The sequence below is a fragment of the Narcine bancroftii genome, chromosome 7, assembly GCF_036971445.1.
Source record: "Narcine bancroftii isolate sNarBan1 chromosome 7, sNarBan1.hap1, whole genome shotgun sequence".
NCBI lineage: Eukaryota > Metazoa > Chordata > Chondrichthyes > Torpediniformes > Narcinidae > Narcine > Narcine bancroftii.
In genome coordinates, this window is record NC_091475.1 from 125,759,779 (window position 1) to 125,778,232 (window position 18,454).

Sequence of the window (18,454 nt, forward strand, 5' to 3'; positions counted from 1 at the left end):
TCTGATTCCCTGCTTCTGATTCTGATTCACTGCCTTTGATTCCCCATCTCTGATTCCGCACATCTGATTCCCTGCCTCTGATTCCCCATCTCTGATTCCCCATATCTGATTCCCCGCCTCTGATTCCCTGCCTCTGTTTCCCAATATCTAAGTCCCCGCCTCTGATTCCCCAACTCTGATTCCCCACCTCTGATTCCCCAGCTCTGATTCCCCGCCTCTGATTCCCCGCATCTGATTCACTGCATCTGATTCCAAGCCTCTGATTCCCTGCCTCTGATTCCCAACCTCTGATTCCCCACCTCTGATTCCCCATATCTGATTCCCAGCCTCTGTTTCCCCGCCTCTGATTCCCCGCCTCTGTTTCCCCATATCTGATTCCCGGCCTCTGATTCCCCGCCTCTGATTCCCCGCCTCTGATTCCCTATCTCCGATTCCGCACATCTGATTCCCTGCCTCTGATTCCCCGCCTCTGATTCCCCGCCTCTGATTCCCTGCCTCTGATTCCCAACCTCTGATTCCCCACCTCTGATTCCCCGTGTTTGATTCCCCGCCTCTGTTTCCCCGCCTCTGATTCCCCGCCTCTGATTCCCCAACTCTAATTCCCTGCCTCTGATTCCCCATATCTGATTCCCCGCCTCTGTTTCCCCGCCTCTGATTCCCCGCCCCTGTTTCCCCATATCTGATTCCCTGCCTCTGATTCCCCAACTTTGATTCCCAGCCTCTGATTCCCCAGCTCTGATTCCCCGCCTCTGATTCCCCGTGTTTGATTCCCTGCCTCTGATTCCCCGCCTCTGATTACCCATCTCTGATTCACCACCTTTGATTCGCCACCTCTGATTCCCCATATCTGATTCCCCACCTCTGTTTTCCCGCCTCTGATTCCCCGCCTCTGATTCTCCATATCTCATTCCCCGCCTCTGAATCCCCATCTCTGATTCCCGGACTCTGATTCCCCACCTCTGATTCCCGGCCTCTTATTCCCAGCATCTGATTCCAGGCCTCTGATTCCCGGCCTCTGACTCCCCGCTTCTGATTCTGATTCCCTGCCTCTGATTCCCCATCTCTGATTCCGCACATCTGATTACCTGCCTCTGATTCCCCACCTCTGATTCCCCATATCTGATTCCCCGCCTCTGATTCCCCGCATCCGATTCCCCATATCTGATTCCCCGCCTCTGTTTCCCCGCCCCTGATTCCCCGCCTCTGTTTCCCCATATCTGATTCCCCGCCTCTGATTCCCAACTATGATTCCCCGCCTCTGATTCCCCAGCTCTGATTCCCTGCCTCTGATTCCCCGCGTTCTATTCCCTGCCTCTGATTCCCCGCCTGTGATTCCCCATCTCTGATAAACCACCTCTGATTCCCCACCACTGATTCCCCATATCTAATTCCCCTCCTCTGTTTGCCCGCCTCTGATTCCCCACCTCTGATTCCCCATATCTAATTCCCCGCCTCTGTTTGCCCGCCTCTGATTCCCCGCCTCTGTTTCCCCATATCTGATTCCCCGCATCTGAATCCCCAACTCTGATTCCCCGCCTCTGATTCCCCAGCTCTGATTCCCCGCCTCTGATTCCCCGTGTTTGATTCCCTGCCTCTGATTCCCCGCCTCTGATTCACCATCTCTGATTCACCGCCTTTCATTCGCCACCCTGATTCCCCATATCAGATTCACCGCCTCTGTTTCCCCGCCTCTGATACCCCGCCTCTGATTCCCCATATTTCATTCCCCGCCTCTGATTCCCCATCTCTGATTCCCGGACTCTGATTCCTGGCCTCTTATTCCCGGCATCTGATTCCCGGCCTCTGATCCCGGCCTCTGATTCCCCGCTTCTGATTCTGATCCCTGCCTCTGATTCCCCATCTCTGATTCCGCACATCTGATTCCCTGCCTCTGATTCCCCACCTCTGATTCCCCATATCTGATTCCCCGCCTCTGTTTCCCCGCCTCTAATTCCCCGCCTCTGTTTCCCCATATCTATTTCCCCGCCTCTGATTCCCCGCCTCTGATTCCCCAGCTCTGATTCCCCGCCTCTGAATCCCCAACTCTGATTCCCTGCCTCATATTCCGCAGCTCTGATTCCCCGCCTCTGATTCCCCAGCTCTGATTCCCTGCCTCTGTTTCGCAACCTCTGATTCCCCACCTCTGATTCCCCATAATGATTCCCCACCTCTGTTTCCCTGCCTCTGATTCCCAGCCTCTGTTTCCCCATATCTGATTCCCCGCCTCTGATTCCCCAACTCTGATTCCCCGCCTCTGATTCCCCAGCTCTGATTCCCCACCTATGATTCCCCGTGTTTGATTCACTGCCTCTGATTCCCCGCCTCTGATTAACCATCTCTGATTCACCGCCTTTCATTCGCCACCTCTGATTCCCCATATCAGATTCCCCGCCTCTGTTTCCCCGCCTCTGATTCCCCTCCTCTGTTTCCCCATATCTGATTCCCCGCTTCTGATTCCCCAACTCTGATTCCCCGCCTCTGATTCCCCAGCTCTGATTCCCCGCCTTTGATTCCCCCCGTCTGATTCCCAGCCTCTGAGTCCCCGTGTCTGATTTCCTGCCTCTGATTCCCCGCCTCTGATTCCCAATCTCTGATTCACAGCCGCTGATTCCCCACCTCTGATTCCCCATCTCTGATTCCGCACATCTGATTCCCTGCCTCTGATTCCCCGACTCTGATCCCCACCTCTGATTCCCCAGCTCTGATTCCCCGCCTCTGATTCCCCAACTCTGATTCCCCGCCTCTGATTCCCCAGCTCTGATTCCCCGCCTCTGATTCCCCATATCTGATTCCCCACCTCTGTTTCCCGGCCTCTGATTCCCCGCTTCTGATTCTGAATCCCTGCCTCTGATTCCCCATCTCTGATTCCGCACATCTGATTCCCTGCCTCTGATTCCCCACCTCTGATTCCCCATATCTGATTTCCCGCCTCTGTTTCCCCGCCTCTGATTCCCCGCCTCAGTTTCCCCATATCTAATTCCAAACCTCTGATGCCCCAACTCTGATTCCCTGCCTCTGATTCCCCGCGTTCTATTCCCTGCCTCTGATTCCCCGCCTGTGATTCCCCATCTCTGATTCACCACCTCTGATTCCCCACCTCTGATTCCCCATATCTAATTCCCCGCCTCTGTTTGCCCGACTCTGATTCCCCGCCTCTGTTTCCCCATATCTGATTCCCCGCCTCTGAATCCCCAACTCTGATTCCCTGCCTCTGATTCCCCAGCTCTGATTCCCCGCCTTTGATTCCCCCGTCTGATTCCCAGCCTCTGAAACCCCGTGTCTGATTTCTTGCCTCTGATTCCCCGCCTCTGATTCCCCATCTCTGATTCACAGCCTCTGATTCCCCACCTCTGATTCCCCATCACTGATTCCGCACATCTGATTCCCTGCCTCTGATTCCACGACTCTGATCCCCACCTCTGATTCCGCAGCTCTGATTCCCCGCCTCTGATTTCCCAACTCTGATTCCCCGCCTCTGATTCCCCAGCTCTGATTCCCCGCCTCTGATTCCCCGTGTTTGATCCCCTGCCTCTGATTCCCCGACTCTGATCCCCACCTCTGATTCCGCAGCTCTGATTCCCCGCCTCTGATTCCCCAACTCTGATTCCCCGCCTCTGATTCCCCAACTCTGATTCCCTGCCTCTGATTCCCCAGCTTCATTCCCCGCCTTTGATTCCCCCCGTCTGATTTCCAGCCTCTGAATCCCCGTGTCTGATAACCTGCCACTGATTCCCCGTCTCTGATTCCCCATCTCAGATTCACCGCCTCTGATTCCCCACCTCTGATTCCCCATCTCTGATTCCGCACATCCGACTCCCTGCCTCTGATTCCCCGACTCTGATTCCCCACCTCTGATTCCCCAGCTCTGATTCCCCGCCTCTGATTCCCCAACTCTGATTCCCCGCCTCTGATTCCACAGCTCTGATTCCCCGCCTCTGATTCCCCGTGTTTGATCCCCTGCCTCTGATTCCCCGCCTCTGATTCCCCATCTCTGATTCACCGCCTTTGATTCGCCACCTCTGATTCCCCATATCTGATTCCTCGCCACTGTTTCCCCGCCTCTGATTCCCCGCCTCTGATTCCCCATATCTCATTCCCCGCCTCTGATTCGCCAGCTATGATTCCCCACCTCTGATTCCCCGCGTCTGATTCCCTGCCTCTGATTCCCCGCCTCTGATTCCACATCTCTGATTCACCACCTCTGATTCCACGCGTCTGATTCCCCGCCTCTGATTCCCCATCTCTGATTCCCCATCTCTGATTCCCCGCCTCTGATTCCCCATATCTCATTCCCCGCCTCTGAATCCCCATCTCTGATTCCCGGACTCTGATTCCCCACCTCTGATTTCCGGCCTCTTATTCCCGGCATCTGATTCCGGCCTCTGATTCCCGGCCTCTGATTCCCTGCTTCTGATTCTGATTCCCTGCCTTTGATTCCCCATCTCTGATTCCGCACATCTGATTCCCTGCCTCTGATTCCCCATCTCTGATTCCCCATATCTGATTCCCCGCCTCTGATTCCCTGCCTCTGTTTCCCAATATCTAAGTCCCCGCCTCTGATTCCCCAACTCTGATTCCCCACCTCTGATTCCCCAGCTCTGATTCCCCGCCTCTGATTCCCCGCATCTGATTCCCTGCATCTGATTCCAAGCCTCTGATTCCCTGCCTCTGATTCCCAACCTCTGATTCCCCACCTCTGATTCCCCATATCTGATTCCCAGCCTCTGTTTCCCCGCCTCTGATTCCCCGCCTCTGTTTCCCCATATCTGATTCCCGGCCTCTGATTCCCCGCCTCTGATTCCCCGCCTCTGATTCCCTATCTCCGATTCCGCACATCTGATTCCCTGCCTCTGATTCCCCGCCTCTGATTCCCCGCCTCTGATTCCCTGCCTCTGATTCCCAACCTCTGATTCCCCACCTCTGATTCCCCGTGTTTGATTCCCCGCCTCTGTTTCCCCGCCTCTGATTCCCCGCCTCTGATTCCCCAACTCTAATTCCCTGCCTCTGATTCCCCATATCTGATTCCCCGCCTCTGTTTCCCCGCCTCTGATTCCCCGCCCCTGTTTCCCCATATCTGATTCCCTGCCTCTGATTCCCCAACTTTGATTCCCAGCCTCTGATTCCCCAGCTCTGATTCCCCGCCTCTGATTCCCCGTGTTTGATTCCCTGCCTCTGATTCCCCGCCTCTGATTACCCATCTCTGATTCACCACCTTTGATTCGCCACCTCTGATTCCCCATATCTGATTCCCCACCTCTGTTTTCCCGCCTCTGATTCCCCGCCTCTGATTCTCCATATCTCATTCCCCGCCTCTGAATCCCCATCTCTGATTCCCGGACTCTGATTCCCCACCTCTGATTCCCGGCCTCTTATTCCCAGCATCTGATTCCAGGCCTCTGATTCCCGGCCTCTGACTCCCCGCTTCTGATTCTGATTCCCTGCCTCTGATTCCCCATCTCTGATTCCGCACATCTGATTACCTGCCTCTGATTCCCCACCTCTGATTCCCCATATCTGATTCCCCGCCTCTGATTCCCCGCATCCGATTCCCCATATCTGATTCCCCGCCTCTGTTTCCCCGCCCCTGATTCCCCGCCTCTGTTTCCCCATATCTGATTCCCCGCCTCTGATTCCCAACTATGATTCCCCGCCTCTGATTCCCCAGCTCTGATTCCCTGCCTCTGATTCCCCGCGTTCTATTCCCTGCCTCTGATTCCCCGCCTGTGATTCCCCATCTCTGATAAACCACCTCTGATTCCCCACCACTGATTCCCCATATCTAATTCCCCTCCTCTGTTTGCCCGCCTCTGATTCCCCACCTCTGATTCCCCATATCTAATTCCCCGCCTCTGTTTGCCCGCCTCTGATTCCCCGCCTCTGTTTCCCCATATCTGATTCCCCGCCTCTGAATCCCCAACTCTGATTCCCCGCCTCTGATTCCCCAGCTCTGATTCCCCGCCTCTGATTCCCCGTGTTTGATTCCCTGCCTCTGATTCCCCGCCTCTGATTCACCATCTCTGATTCACCGCCTTTCATTCGCCACCCTGATTCCCCATATCAGATTCACCGCCTCTGTTTCCCCGCCTCTGATACCCCGCCTCTGATTCCCCATATTTCATTCCCCGCCTCTGATTCCCCATCTCTGATTCCCGGACTCTGATTCCTGGCCTCTTATTCCCGGCATCTGATTCCCGGCCTCTGATCCCGGCCTCTGATTCCCCGCTTCTGATTCTGATCCCTGCCTCTGATTCCCCATCTCTGATTCCGCACATCTGATTCCCTGCCTCTGATTCCCCACCTCTGATTCCCCATATCTGATTCCCCGCCTCTGTTTCCCCGCCTCTAATTCCCCGCCTCTGTTTCCCCATATCTATTTCCCCGCCTCTGATTCCCCGCCTCTGATTCCCCAGCTCTGATTCCCCGCCTCTGAATCCCCAACTCTGATTCCCTGCCTCATATTCCGCAGCTCTGATTCCCCGCCTCTGATTCCCCAGCTCTGATTCCCTGCCTCTGTTTCGCAACCTCTGATTCCCCACCTCTGATTCCCCATATATGATTCCCCACCTCTGTTTCCCTGCCTCTGATTCCCAGCCTCTGTTTCCCCATATCTGATTCCCCGCCTCTGATTCCCCAACTCTGATTCCCCGCCACTGATTCCCCAGCTCTGATTCCCCACCTATGATTCCCCGTGTTTGATTCACTGCCCCTGATTCCCCGCCTCTGATTAACCATCTCTGATTCACCGCCTTTCATTCGCCACCTCTGATTCCCCATATCAGATTCCCCGCCTCTGTTTCCCCGCCTCTGATTCCCCTCCTCTGTTTCCCCATATCTGATTCCCCGCTTCTGATTCCCCAACTCTGATTCCCCGCCTCTGATTCCCCAGCTCTGATTCCCCGCCTTTGATTCCCCCCGTCTGATTCCCAGCCTCTGAGTCCCCGTGTCTGATTTCCTGCCTCTGATTCCCCGCCTCTGATTCCCAATCTCTGATTCACAGCCGCTGATTCCCCACCTCTGATTCCCCATCTCTGATTCCGCACATCTGATTCCCTGCCTCTGATTCCCCGACTCTGATCCCCACCTCTGATTCCCCAGCTCTGATTCCCCGCCTCTGATTCCCCAACTCTGATTCCCCGCCTCTGATTCCCCAGCTCTGATTCCCCGCCTCTGATTCCCCATATCTGATTCCCCACCTCTGTTTCCCGGCCTCTGATTCCCCGCTTCTGATTCTGAATCCCTGCCTCTGATTCCCCATCTCTGATTCCGCACATCTGATTCCCTGCCTCTGATTCCCCACCTCTGATTCCCCATATCTGATTTCCCGCCTCTGTTTCCCCGCCTCTGATTCCCCGCCTCAGTTTCCCCATATCTAATTCCAAACCTCTGATGCCCCAACTCTGATTCCCTGCCTCTGATTCCCCGCGTTCTATTCCCTGCCTCTGATTCCCCGCCTGTGATTCCCCATCTCTGATTCACCACCTCTGATTCCCCACCTCTGATTCCCCATATCTAATTCCCCGCCTCTGTTTGCCCGACTCTGATTCCCCGCCTCTGTTTCCCCATATCTGATTCCCCGCCTCTGAATCCCCAACTCTGATTCCCTGCCTCTGATTCCCCAGCTCTGATTCCCCGCCTTTGATTCCCCCGTCTGATTCCCAGCCTCTGAAACCCCGTGTCTGATTTCTTGCCTCTGATTCCCCGCCTCTGATTCCCCATCTCTGATTCACAGCCTCTGATTCCCCACCTCTGATTCCCCATCACTGATTCCGCACATCTGATTCCCTGCCTCTGATTCCACGACTCTGATCCCCACCTCTGATTCCGCAGCTCTGATTCCCCGCCTCTGATTCCCCAACTCTGATTCCCCGCCTCTGATTCCCCAGCTCTGATTCCCCGCCTCTGATTCCCCGTGTTTGATCCCCTGCCTCTGATTCCCCGACTCTGATCCCCACCTCTGATTCCGCAGCTCTGATTCCCCGCCTCTGATTCCCCAACTCTGATTCCCCGCCTCTGATTCCCCAACTCTGATTCCCTGCCTCTGATTCCCCAGCTTCATTCCCCGCCTTTGATTCCCCCCGTCTGATTTCCAGCCTCTGAATCCCCGTGTCTGATAACCTGCCACTGATTCCCCGTCTCTGATTCCCCATCTCAGATTCACCGCCTCTGATTCCCCACCTCTGATTCCCCATCTCTGATTCCGCACATCCGACTCCCTGCCTCTGATTCCCCGACTCTGATTCCCCACCTCTGATTCCCCAGCTCTGATTCCCCGCCTCTGATTCCCCAACTCTGATTCCCCGCCTCTGATACCACAGCTCTGATTCCCCGCTTCTGATTCCCCGTGTTTGATCCCCTGCCTCTGATTCCCCGCCTCTGATTCCCCATCTCTGATTCACCGCCTTTGATTCGCCACCTCTGATTCCCCATATCTGATTCCTCGCCACTGTTTCCCCGCCTCTGATTCCCCGCCTCTGATTCCCCATATCTCATTCCCCGCCTCTGATTCGCCAGCTATGATTCCCCACCTCTGATTCCCCGCGTCTGATTCCCTGCCTCTGATTCCCCGCCTCTGATTCCACATCTCTGATTCACCACCTCTGATTCCACGCGTCTGATTCCCCGCCTCTGATTCCCCATCTCTGATTCCCCATCTCTGATTCCCCGCCTCTGATTCCCCATATCTCATTCCCCGCCTCTGAATCCCCATCTCTGATTCCCGGACTCTGATTCCCCACCTCTGATTTCCGGCCTCTTATTCCCGGCATCTGATTCCGGCCTCTGATTCCCGGCCTCTGATTCCCTGCTTCTGATTCTGATTCCCTGCCTTTGATTCCCCATCTCTGATTCCGCACATCTGATTCCCTGCCTCTGATTCCCCATCTCTGATTCCCCATATCTGATTCCCCGCCTCTGATTCCCTGCCTCTGTTTCCCAATATCTAAGTCCCCGCCTCTGATTCCCCAACTCTGATTCCCCACCTCTGATTCCCCAGCTCTGATTCCCCGCCTCTGATTCCCCGCATCTGATTCCCTGCATCTGATTCCAAGCCTCTGATTCCCTGCCTCTGATTCCCAACCTCTGATTCCCCACCTCTGATTCCCCATATCTGATTCCCAGCCTCTGTTTCCCCGCCTCTGATTCCCCGCCTCTGTTTCCCCATATCTGATTCCCGGCCTCTGATTCCCCGCCTCTGATTCCCCGCCTCTGATTCCCTATCTCCGATTCCGCACATCTGATTCCCTGCCTCTGATTCCCCGCCTCTGATTCCCCGCCTCTGATTCCCTGCCTCTGATTCCCAACCTCTGATTCCCCACCTCTGATTCCCCGTGTTTGATTCCCCGCCTCTGTTTCCCCGCCTCTGATTCCCCGCCTCTGATTCCCCAACTCTAATTCCCTGCCTCTGATTCCCCATATCTGATTCCCCGCCTCTGTTTCCCCGCCTCTGATTCCCCGCCCCTGTTTCCCCATATCTGATTCCCTGCCTCTGATTCCCCAACTTTGATTCCCAGCCTCTGATTCCCCAGCTCTGATTCCCCGCCTCTGATTCCCCGTGTTTGATTCCCTGCCTCTGATTCCCCGCCTCTGATTACCCATCTCTGATTCACCACCTTTGATTCGCCACCTCTGATTCCCCATATCTGATTCCCCACCTCTGTTTTCCCGCCTCTGATTCCCCGCCTCTGATTCTCCATATCTCATTCCCCGCCTCTGAATCCCCATCTCTGATTCCCGGACTCTGATTCCCCACCTCTGATTCCCGGCCTCTTATTCCCAGCATCTGATTCCAGGCCTCTGATTCCCGGCCTCTGACTCCCCGCTTCTGATTCTGATTCCCTGCCTCTGATTCCCCATCTCTGATTCCGCACATCTGATTACCTGCCTCTGATTCCCCACCTCTGATTCCCCATATCTGATTCCCCGCCTCTGATTCCCCGCATCCGATTCCCCATATCTGATTCCCCGCCTCTGTTTCCCCGCCCCTGATTCCCCGCCTCTGTTTCCCCATATCTGATTCCCCGCCTCTGATTCCCAACTATGATTCCCCGCCTCTGATTCCCCAGCTCTGATTCCCTGCCTCTGATTCCCCGCGTTCTATTCCCTGCCTCTGATTCCCCGCCTGTGATTCCCCATCTCTGATAAACCACCTCTGATTCCCCACCACTGATTCCCCATATCTAATTCCCCTCCTCTGTTTGCCCGCCTCTGATTCCCCACCTCTGATTCCCCATATCTAATTCCCCGCCTCTGTTTGCCCGCCTCTGATTCCCCGCCTCTGTTTCCCCATATCTGATTCCCCGCCTCTGAATCCCCAACTCTGATTCCCCGCCTCTGATTCCCCAGCTCTGATTCCCCGCCTCTGATTCCCCGTGTTTGATTCCCTGCCTCTGATTCCCCGCCTCTGATTCACCATCTCTGATTCACCGCCTTTCATTCGCCACCCTGATTCCCCATATCAGATTCACCGCCTCTGTTTCCCCGCCTCTGATACCCCGCCTCTGATTCCCCATATTTCATTCCCCGCCTCTGATTCCCCATCTCTGATTCCCGGACTCTGATTCCTGGCCTCTTATTCCCGGCATCTGATTCCCGGCCTCTGATCCCGGCCTCTGATTCCCCGCTTCTGATTCTGATCCCTGCCTCTGATTCCCCATCTCTGATTCCGCACATCTGATTCCCTGCCTCTGATTCCCCACCTCTGATTCCCCATATCTGATTCCCCGCCTCTGTTTCCCCGCCTCTAATTCCCCGCCTCTGTTTCCCCATATCTATTTCCCCGCCTCTGATTCCCCGCCTCTGATTCCCCAGCTCTGATTCCCCGCCTCTGAATCCCCAACTCTGATTCCCTGCCTCATATTCCGCAGCTCTGATTCCCCGCCTCTGATTCCCCAGCTCTGATTCCCTGCCTCTGTTTCGCAACCTCTGATTCCCCACCTCTGATTCCCCATATATGATTCCCCACCTCTGTTTCCCTGCCTCTGATTCCCAGCCTCTGTTTCCCCATATCTGATTCCCCGCCTCTGATTCCCCAACTCTGATTCCCCGCCACTGATTCCCCAGCTCTGATTCCCCACCTATGATTCCCCGTGTTTGATTCACTGCCCCTGATTCCCCGCCTCTGATTAACCATCTCTGATTCACCGCCTTTCATTCGCCACCTCTGATTCCCCATATCAGATTCCCCGCCTCTGTTTCCCCGCCTCTGATTCCCCTCCTCTGTTTCCCCATATCTGATTCCCCGCTTCTGATTCCCCAACTCTGATTCCCCGCCTCTGATTCCCCAGCTCTGATTCCCCGCCTTTGATTCCCCCCGTCTGATTCCCAGCCTCTGAGTCCCCGTGTCTGATTTCCTGCCTCTGATTCCCCGCCTCTGATTCCCAATCTCTGATTCACAGCCGCTGATTCCCCACCTCTGATTCCCCATCTCTGATTCCGCACATCTGATTCCCTGCCTCTGATTCCCCGACTCTGATCCCCACCTCTGATTCCCCAGCTCTGATTCCCCGCCTCTGATTCCCCAACTCTGATTCCCCGCCTCTGATTCCCCAGCTCTGATTCCCCGCCTTTGATTCCCCATATCTGATTCCCCACCTCTGTTTCCCGGCCTCTGATTCCCCGCTTCTGATTCTGAATCCCTGCCTCTGATTCCCCATCTCTGATTCCGCACATCTGATTCCCTGCCTCTGATTCCCCACCTCTGATTCCCCATATCTGATTTCCCGCCTCTGTTTCCCCGCCTCTGATTCCCCGCCTCAGTTTCCCCATATCTAATTCCAAACCTCTGATGCCCCAACTCTGATTCCCTGCCTCTGATTCCCCGCGTTCTATTCCCTGCCTCTGATTCCCCGCCTGTGATTCCCCATCTCTGATTCACCACCTCTGATTCCCCACCTCTGATTCCCCATATCTAATTCCCCGCCTCTGTTTGCCCGACTCTGATTCCCCGCCTCTGTTTCCCCATATCTGATTCCCCGCCTCTGAATCCCCAACTCTGATTCCCTGCCTCTGATTCCCCAGCTCTGATTCCCCGCCTTTGATTCCCCCGTCTGATTCCCAGCCTCTGAAACCCCGTGTCTGATTTCTTGCCTCTGATTCCCCGCCTCTGATTCCCCATCTCTGATTCACAGCCTCTGATTCCCCACCTCTGATTCCCCATCACTGATTCCGCACATCTGATTCCCTGCCTCTGATTCCACGACTCTGATCCCCACCTCTGATTCCGCAGCTCTGATTCCCCGCCTCTGATTCCCCAACTCTGATTCCCCGCCTCTGATTCCCCAGCTCTGATTCCCCGCCTCTGATTCCCCGTGTTTGATCCCCTGCCTCTGATTCCCCGACTCTGATCCCCACCTCTGATTCCGCAGCTCTGATTCCCCGCCTCTGATTCCCCAACTCTGATTCCCCGCCTCTGATTCCCCAACTCTGATTCCCTGCCTCTGATTCCCCAGCTTCATTCCCCGCCTTTGATTCCCCCCGTCTGATTCCCAGCCTCTGAATCCCCGTGTCTGATAACCTGCCACTGATTCCCCGTCTCTGATTCCCCATCTCAGATTCACCGCCTCTGATTCCCCACCTCTGATTCCCCATCTCTGATTCCGCACATCCGACTCCCTGCCTCTGATTCCCCGACTCTGATTCCCCACCTCTGATTCCCCAGCTCTGATTCCCCGCCTCTGATTCCCCAACTCTGATTCCCCGCCTCTGATTCCACAGCTCTGATTCCCCGCCTCTGATTCCCCGTGTTTGATCCCCTGCCTCTGATTCCCCGCCTCTGATTCCCCATCTCTGATTCACCGCCTTTGATTCGCCACCTCTGATTCCCCATATCTGATTCCTCGCCACTGTTTCCCCGCCTCTGATTCCCCACCTCTGATTCCCCATATCTCATTCCCCGCCTCTGATTCGCCAGCTATGATTCCCCACCTCTGATTCCCCGCGTCTGATTCCCTGCCTCTGATTCCCCGCCTCTGATTCCACATCTCTGATTCACCACCTCTGATTCCACGCGTCTGATTCCCCGCCTCTGATTCCCCATCTCTGATTCCCCATCTCTGATTCCCCAATTCTGATTCCCCGCCTCTGATTCCCCAGCTCTGATTCCTCGCCTCTGATTCCCTTCCTTTGATTCCCAACCTCTGATTCCCCAACTCTGATTTCCCATATTGATTCCCTGCGTCTGATTCCCCACCTCTGATTTCACATATTGATTCCCTGCGTCTGATTCCCCGCCTCTGATTCCCCAACTCTGATTCCCCGCCTCTGATTCCCCAGCTCTGATTCCCCGCATCTGATTCCCCGTGTTTGATTCCCTGCCTCTGATTCCCCACCTCTGATTCCCCATATCTGATTCCCCGCCTCTGTTTCCCCACCTTTGATTCCCCGCCTCTGTTTCCCAATATCTAAGTCCCCGCCTCTGATTCCCCAACTCTGATTCCCCACCTCTGATTCCCCAACTCTGATTCCCCGCCTCTGATTCCCCAGCTCTGATTCCCCGCCTCTGATTCCCCGTCTTTGATCCCCTGCCTCTGATTCCCCGCCTCTGATTCCCCATCTCTGATTCACCGCCTTTGATTCGCCACCTCTGATTCCCCATATCTGATTCCTCGCCTCTGTTTCCCCGCCTCTGATTCCCCATATCTCATTCCCCGCCTCTGATTCCCCATCTCTGATTCTTGGACTCTGATTCCCCACCTCTGATTCCCGGCCTCTTATTCCCGGCATCTGATTCCGGCCTCTGGTTTCCGGCCTCTGATTCCCTGCTTCTGATTCCCCATCTCTGATTCCGCAAATCTAATTCCCTGCCTCTGATTCCCCACCTCTGATTCCCCATATCTGATTCCCCGCCTCTGTTTCCCCGCCTCTGATTCCCCACCTCTGTTTCCCCATATCTAAGTCCCCGCCTCTGATTCCCCAACTTTGATTCCCCACCTCTGATTCCCCAGCTCTGATTCCCCGCCTCTGATTCCCCGCATCTGATTCCATGCATCTGATTCCCAGCCTCTGATTCCCAGACTCTGATTCCCAACCTCTGATTCCCCACCTCTGATTCCCCATATCTGATTCCACGCCTCTGTTTCCCCGCCTCTGATTCCCCGCCTCTGTTTCCCCATATCTGATCCCCGCCTCTATTTGCCCGCATCTGATTCCCCGCCTCTGTTTCCCCATATCTGATTCCCCGCCTCTGAATCCCCAACTCTGATTCCCTGCCTCTAATTTCCCAGCTCTGATTCCCCGCCTCTGATTCCCCGCGTCTGATTACCGGCCTCTGATTACCCGCCTCTGATTCCCCATCTCTGATTCACAACCTCTGATTCCCCACCTCTGATACCCCATATCTGATTCCCCGCCTCTGTTTCCCCGCCTCTGATTCCCCACCTCTGATTCCCAATATCTGATTCCCCGCCTCTGATTCCCCACCTCTGATTCCCCGCCTCTGATTCGCCAGCTATGATTCCCCGCCTCTGATTCCCCGTGTTTGATTCCCTGCCTCTGATTCCCGGCCACTGATTCCCCAACTCTGATTCACCGCCTTTGATTCGCCACCTCTGATTCCCCATATCTGATTCCCCGCCTCTGTTTCCCCGCCTCTGATTCCCCGCCTCTGATTCCCCATATCTCATTCCCCGCCTCTGAATCCCCATCTCTGATTCCCGGACTCTGATTCCCCACCTCTGATTCCCTGCTACTGATTCTGATTCCCTGCCTTTGATTCCCCATCTCTGATTCCGCACATCTGATTCCCTGCCTCTGATTCCCCATCTCTGATTCCCCATATCTGATTCCCCGCTTCTGTTTCCCCGCCTCTGATTCCCCGCCTCTGTTTCCCAATATCTAAGTCCCCGCCTCTGATTCCACAACTCTAATTCCCCACCTCTGATTCCCCAGCTCTGATTCCCCGCCTCTGATTCCCCGCATCTGATTCCCTGCATCTGATTCCAAGCCTCTTATTCCCTGCCTCTGATTCCCAACCTCTGATTCCCGACCTCTGATTCCCCATATCTGATTCCAGGCCTCTGTTTCCCCGCCTCTGATTCCCCGCCTCTGTTTCCCCATATCTGATTCCCGGCCTCTGGTTCCCCGCCTCTGATTCCCCGCCTCTGATTCCCTGCCTCTGATTCCCCATCTCCGATTCCGCACATCTGATTCCCTGCCTCTGATTCCCCGCCTCTGATTCCCCGCCTCTGATTCCCTGCCTCTGATTCCCAACCTCTGATTCCCCACCTCTGATTCCCCGTGTTTGATTCCCCGCCTCTGTTTCTCCGCCTCTGATTCCCCGCCTCTGATTCCCCAACTCTAATTCCCCGCCTCTGATTCCCCATATCTGATTCCCCGCCTCTGTTTCCCCGCCTCTGATTCCCCACCCCTGTTTCCCCATATCTGATTCCCTGCCTCTGATTCCCCAACTTTGATTCCCAGCATCTGATTCCCCAGCTCTGATTCCCCGCCTCTGATTCCCCGCATCTGATTCCCTGCATCTGATTCCAAGCCTCTGATTCCCTGCCTCTGATTCCCTACCTCTGATTCCCCACCTCTGATTCCCCATATCTGATCCCCAGCCTCTGTTTCCCCGCCTCTGTTTCCCCATATCTGATTCCCGGCCTCTGATTCCCCGCCTCTGATTCCCCGCCTCTGATTCCCTGCCTCTGATTCCCCATCTCCGATTCCGCACATCTGATTCCCTGCCTCTGATTCCCCGCCTCTGATTCCCCGCCTCTGATTCCCTGCATCTGATTCCCAACCTCTGATTCCCCACCTCTGATTCCCCGTGTTTGATTCCCCGCCTCTGTTTCCCCGCCTCTGATTCCCCGCCTCTGATTCCCCAACTCTAATTCCCCGCCTCTGTTTCCCCATATCTGATTCCCTGCCTCTGTTTCCCCGCCTCTGATTCCCCGCCCCTGTTTCCCCATATCTGATTCCCTGCCTCTGATTCCCCAACTTTGATTCCCAGCCTCTGATTCCCCAGCTCTGATTCCCCGCCTCTGATTCCCCGTGTTTGATTCCCTGCCTCTGATTCCCCGCCTCTGATTCCCCATCTCTGATTCACCGCCTTTGATTCGCCACCTCTGATTCCCCATATCTGATTCCCCACCTCTGTTTCCCCGCCTCTGATTCCCCGCCTCTGATTCTCCATATCTCATTCCCCGCCTCTGACTCCCCATCTCTGATTCCCGGACTCTGATTCCCCACGTCTGATTCCCGGCCTCTTATTCCCAGCATCTGATTCCAGGCCTCTGATTCCCGTCCTCTGACTCCCCGCTTCTGATTCTGATTCCCTGCCTCTGATTCCCCATCTCTGATTCCGCACATCTGATTACCTGCCTCTGATTCCCCACCTCTGATTCCCCATATCTGATTCCCCGCCTCTGTTTCCACGCCTCTGATTCCCCGCCTCTGTTTCCCCATATCTAATTCCCCACCTCTGATGCCCCAACTCTGATTCCCCGCCTCTGATTCCACAGCTCTGATTCCCCGCCTCTGATTCCCCACATCCGATTCCCCATATCTGATTCCCCGCCTCTGTTTCCCCGCCCCTGATTCCCCGCCTCTGTTTCCCCATATCTGATTCCCCGCCTCTGATTCCCAACTATGATTCCCCGCCTCTTATTCCCCAGCTCTGATTCCCTGCCTCTGATTCCCCGCGTTCTATTCCCTGCCTCTGATTCCCCGCCTGTGATTCCCCATCTCTGATTCACCACCTCTGATTCCCCACCACTGATTCCCCATATCTAATTCCCCGCCTCTGTTTGCCCGCCTCTGATTCCCCGCCTCTGTTTCCCCGCCTCTGATTCCCCACCTCTGATTCCCAATATCTGATTCCCCGCCTCTGATTCCCCACCTCTGATTCCCCACCTCTGATTCGCCAGCTATGATTCCCCGCCTCCTATTCCCCGCGTCTGATTCCCTGCCTCTGATTCCCCGCCTCTGATTCCACATCTCTGATTCACCACCTCTGATTCCCCGCGTCTGATTCCCTGCCTCTGATTCCCCATCTCTGATTCCCCATCTCTGATTCCCCAATTCTGATTCCCCTCCTCTGATTCCCCGTGTTTGATTCCCAGCCTCTGATTCCCGGCCTCTGATTCCCCATCTCTGATTCACCGCCTTTGATTCGCCACCTCTGATTCGCCATATCTGATTCCCCGCCTCTGTTTCCCCGCCGATGATTCCCCGCCTCTGATTCCCCATATCTCATTCCCCGCCTCTGAATCCCCATCTCTGATTCCCGGACTCTGATTCCCCACCTCTGATTTCCGGCCTCTTATTCCCGGCATCTGATTCAGGCCTCTGATTCCCGGCCTCTGATTCCCTGCTTCTGATTCTGATTCCCTGCCTTTGATTCCCCATCTCTGATTCCGCACATCTGATTCCCTGCCTCTGATTCCCCATCTCTGATTCCCCATATCTGATTCCCCGCCTCTGATTCCCTGCCTCTGTTTCCCAATATCTAAGTCCCCGCCTCTGATTCCCCAACTCTGATTCCCCACCTCTGATTCCCCAGCTCTGATTCCCCGCCTCTGATTCCCCGCATCTGATTCCCTGCATCTGATTCCAAGCCTCTGATTCCCTGCCTCTGATTCCCAACCTCTGATTCCCCACCTCTGATTCCCCATATCTGATTCCCAGCCTCTGTTTCCCCGCCTCTGATTCCCCGCCTCTGTTTCCCCATATCTGATTCCCGGCCTCTGATTCCCCGCCTCTGATTCCCCGCCTCTGATTCCCTATCTCCGATTCCGCACATCTGATTCCCTGCCTCTGATTCCCCGCCTCTGATTCCCCGCCTCTGATTCCCTGCCTCTGATTCCCAACCTCTGATTCCCCACCTCTGATTCCCCGTGTTTGATTCCCCGCCTCTGTTTCCCCGCCTCTGATTCCCCGCCTCTGATTCCCCAACTCTAATTCCCTGCCTCTGATTCCCCATATCTGATTCCCCGCCTCTGTTTCCCCGCCTCTGATTCCCCGCCCCTGTTTCCCCATATCTGATTCCCTGCCTCTGATTCCCCAACTTTGATTCCCAGCCTCTGATTCCCCAGCTCTGATTCCCCGCCTCTGATTCCCCGTGTTTGATTCCCTGCCTCTGATTCCCCGCCTCTGATTACCCATCTCTGATTCACCACCTTTGATTCGCCACCTCTGATTCCCCATATCTGATTCCCCACCTCTGTTTTCCCGCCTCTGATTCCCCGCCTCTGATTCTCCATATCTCATTCCCCGCCTCTGAATCCCCATCTCTGATTCCCGGACTCTGATTCCCCACCTCTGATTCCCGGCCTCTTATTCCCAGCATCTGATTCCAGGCCTCTGATTCCCGGCCTCTGACTCCCCGCTTCTGATTCTGATTCCCTGCCTCTGATTCCCCATCTCTGATTCCGCACATCTGATTACCTGCCTCTGATTCCCCACCTCTGATTCCCCATATCTGATTCCCCGCCTCTGATTCCCCGCATCCGATTCCCCA